A 5,000-nucleotide genomic window follows, 5' to 3' on the forward strand; every position below is an offset into this window, starting at 1 on the left:
CACTGTGCGACCAACATGCTAACTCTGCAATGCGTATTCCATTGATCGCCGACCAAAAAGGAAAAACAAAGCGCAGAATGAGCAAAACACCCCCCCCCCCCGACTCAATGTTTTTACCCAGCAGCGTTTCCACCGCCACTGTGCTCCCAGTATGTGAGCTGTGCTCCCAGTACCATCCCCGACACCGTCCCATCTCCGCCCGCTCTCTGGACCAGCGCCGCTCTATCTGCATGTCCGGAGAGTCCCGGAGGACCCTCAGAATGACCAGTGGCCCCTTTGACCCTGGGCTCCGCTGTCACCCTTCATCACCCCACTCTCCATCTCGGATGGTGTGGTCACCTAGCAACAGGGGCCAGGGTTCGCAGCTCGTGGACCAGAGGCTATTGGGAAATCAATCGATACGCCTCGGCCCAACCTAGCGAAATGCCTGCCTGGCTGGCTCACTGACTGGCTGAGCACCGCCCCCCCTTCCCTCTGTGTACACACACACACACACACACACACACACACACACACACACACACACACACACACACACACACACACACACACACACACACACACACACACACACACACACAGGCACACACACACACACACACACACACACATATACACACTTACATATACACACACACACACACACACACACATACATATAACCACGACACATACACACACACACACACACACACACACACACACAAACAAACACGCGCACACAATTACATACACAGACACATATACACACACATAAAACCAGGATACATCACCCCCCCCCCCCCCCCCCACACACACACACACAAACAAACACACACACACATACATATACACACATGACAGACACATATACACACAAGACACACACAAGTCACACAAGAAGACCCAGACATACACACACATACTTACTGTTATACACACACACACACACACACACACACACAAACACACACACACACACACACACACACACACACACACACACACACACACACACACACACATACACACACACACACCACGCCTCCCCCTTCCCTGGTTTCAGCCAAATGAAGACGATGCAGTTCTCAGTTCTCAGTGCTATGTGGATATCCCGTAACAGGACTCAGAAGCCAGTGTGAGCCAGCCAGGGCCCTCCTGATGTATATACCCTGTCATACAGCCTCCGCTTGCAACACTGTTTGGATTGAGAGGCGGGGGGACAGCAATTAATCAGATATTTTTCTTCCTATCACAATATCGGCAGTGAAGAACTGCTGACCACAGATTGCACCGAAAACCGGTCCGGCCACCCTACCCTCCCCCCATCACACACACACACACACACACACACACACACACACACACACACACACACACACACACACACACACACACACACACACACACACACACACACACACACACACACACACACACACACATCAGGTCATCGTTATCTGCGTTTATGGATGAAAATTGTTTCACAGCTTGCGCTGTTGCTGCTGTTATTGTTGTTTTTTTCTTATTTTTTGTTGTTGGTTGCACTGCTGCTACTATGACAACGATGGCGGCCGCTGCCCTCTGGAAGCCAATACTAATAATAATACCACTCCAATCCCCGACGTGGATCGCCTGCATTTGGATCATTTCCACATAGATCTGGGAGAATCTAATTAGAAAGCGATCAGACATGAACGCAAAGATTACTTTCATTAGGGGACGACGATAAATGTTAAACAGGATTATGGAATTGTTGCTCGCCTTCTTTTATAAGATGATGGAACTCTGGAGAAGGTCAAATCTGCGGGGCGGAGCATCTATTTATTACCGGGGTTACCCTCACAACCTTTACAATCAGGCTGGGGTCGGGCACCTTTGATCCCCCTCCGACCACATTATGGAGGAAGGGGCCGCATTCGATCACCTTAACTAGTTTAAGGAGCAGGGCAGCGGAGGAGGGAGGGGGGGGTGGGGAGGGAAGGGGAGGGGGGGTGGTGAGGAGGGGGCGGGTAGAGGATAGATGAGGAGAGGGGAGAAGAGAGAGGGAACCTCTCGGTTGAGGACACGGGAGGAGGTGGACGAGAGGAGGAGGAGATAGAGTTGGAAAAAAGGAGAGGGAGGAGAGAAGAGAGGGGGGAGGAGAAATAGGTGGGGAAGAAAGAGGGGGAATACAGGAGAGAGGGGGACGGCAGGGAGAAGGTGGAGGAGCGGAGGGGAGGAGGACGAGGAGGAGTAGGAGGAAGGGGGGAGTGGTGGGCGAGCAGTGACGACAGCCTGGCGCTAATCTGTTCAGCGATCACATCAAGCTGAATGGCCGGTTAGGAGCTATCCCATCTGTGCTACTAAGTTCCCTCCAAGCTATCCTGTAGCCCCTTTACAACAGGCCGCCTTTAACAACCCATTGTCTTTACCCTACCTTTATTTGAATGCCATTTTTTATATGTGCTTTGGGCCTTTTTGGACAGCCGATATGGTCAGCGACGTAACGGGTTGAACCACATAGCCATCCTACTATTATTCTTAACTCGAATTGTCGATTAAGGGATCCGCCACACACACACACACACACACACACACACACACAAACACACACACACACACACACACACACACACACACACACACACACACACACACACACGCATACACACACAACACACACACGTTAACGTCTTCCCTGTGATTTAGCCAATCAGAGGGGGACTGTGGGTACAGTATATTGGGGACAGGGGATCAAAATACAAGCATTGCCGTGCATCTATGTTAAACAGCAGATGTGTGAAGCACCCGATGCTAAACTCCAAGCAGCTGTTCACCCCCGCCTCCCACCTCCACCTCTCTCTCTCTCTCTTTCTCTCTATCTATCCACCTTTCTCTCTCTTTTTCTCCTGCGCTCTTTCACTCCAGATTAGACCGGCAGATTTGTTGACTTTTGTTGTTGACCTTCCCTCCTCCTTCTGCTCCTCCTGCTCCACCTCCTCCTCCTTCTCCTGGAGGATGATGGGCACCCCGGTTTCCCCCCCCCCCCCCCCCCCCCCCCCCAACCGGAGCCCCCCAGCCGGACCCCCAGATGGCCCCAAGCACGTGGCCAGAGGAGGGGACATGAAATGACCCCTCAACCCCACACACACACACACTGCTCGGCCCCCTTAGCTCTGTACCCCCTCCCCGCTGGACACTGGCCAGGTCATTGATCCCTGTGCCCCCCCCACAGCCCTTGATGGCTTCCCGGCCAGCTGCCATCAGCAGCAACTCAAGCCCATCCTAATGGAAGTGGATCACCACCCACACCCCACCCACCCACTCTGTATCCCCTCTCCCAGCAGAGAGGCTGGCCCAGCCACGGGGGGGTGGTCCAGCTGCTGTCCACCAATCCTCCGGCCTTTCACTGGACACCCGAGACCCCGTGGCGGGGGGGCTGTGGGTGTGGGGGCAGAGGCTAAAAGCGTGTAGAGGTGACAGAGGATGGAGGGATGGAGGGGGGTGGGGTTTGACCCCCTGTAACCCCCCCCACCCTGTTCCCCTCTAAAGACTTGGGGAGAGGGGCAGATGAGAGCTCTATGGCCCCCTAAAGATCACCCAGCGCTGACACGGGCTGTGGAGAAAAGAGGCTTTTAGGAAGTGGGCTGGTGTCGCCTCTGGAAATACAAGGCGACACTGAAAGTGTGCGTGTGTGTGTGTGTGTGTGTGTGTGTGTGTGTGTGTGTGTGTGTGTGTGTGTGTGTGTGTGTGTGTGTCTGTGTGTGTCTGTGTGTGTGTGTGTGTGTGTGTGTGTGTGTGTGTGTGTGTGTGTGTGTGTGTGTGTGTGTGTCCCCTACTGTCCCAATTACATGCATGTGGGTCTGTGTGTGTGTGTGTGTGTGTGTGTGTCTCCTTTCACTGTCCCAATTACATGCCCTGTACAGAGAAGGTTACCAATAACACCGGGGGGGTTGTTGGCACGCGTGTGTGAGTGTGTGTGTGTGGAAAGAGGGGGGTTAAAAGCATAGTCAATGAAACACAATACCCCCCCCCCCCCCCCCCCCCCCCCCACACACACACACACACACACACACACACACACACACACACACACACACACACACACACACACACACACACACACAAGCACACTCCAAAGAGCACATGCAGATACGCTGCACATACAAACACACACATGTTCATATATGTGCACAAACCAATGCATGCGGTTTGATTTCTCCTACGATGCTTTGTTGATGCACTCTGCGCTGTGCCGCCTCTAGACGTGCCGTCACTGAAAATGCTCGGACGCTTCGACTCTTTAACTTGTTGTTGTCGCTTTGGATAAAAGCGTCTGCTAAATAAATGTAATGTACATGTAATGATATTTGCGCGCACTTACATGCACACGAGACGACACACACATACACAAACACACACATATACACATACACACACACAAACAGAAAACCCACACAGCGAAACCTGCACGCAAACACGCACACACACACATACACACACACACACACACACAAACCTGCGCACGCACACACACAGACACACACATACAAACAGATTGTGCGGTGCATGTGGAGAATCCGATACAGTTCGATGACTTGGCACGGGGCGCACCCCTCGCAGAGGGGGGTGGTCCTGGCCTGGCTGCCCACCGAGACTTGGGTGGAGACGGGGTGGAGGTAGGGACGGTGGTGACGGTCGTGGTGGAGGTGGGTCTGCCTGGAGGAGTAACGTCGATAAATCAATAGGACACACGTCACTGCAGGCCTGGAGAAGCCACATGAAACTGTCATTGATCGGCATAAGGTGGAGCAGCAGGGGGTGGGGGTGATGGTGCCTGTGTATGTGTGTGTGTGTGTGTGTGTGTATGCGTGTGCGTGTGTGTGGGTGTAGAAGAGAAAGGGCGGAGGGAGAGAGGGAGGGAGGGAGGGAGGGAGGGGACAGTTGAATGGATGGAGGTGTTCTGAGAGGGGTAAGGGAGTGGAGGATCCAACGCTAGGAGCCCAAGGGACGTAACCCCCCTCCCGCTCCCTCTCCAA

The sequence above is a fragment of the Gadus morhua genome, chromosome 11 (assembly GCF_902167405.1).
Source record: "Gadus morhua chromosome 11, gadMor3.0, whole genome shotgun sequence".
Lineage (NCBI taxonomy): Eukaryota > Metazoa > Chordata > Actinopteri > Gadiformes > Gadidae > Gadus > Gadus morhua.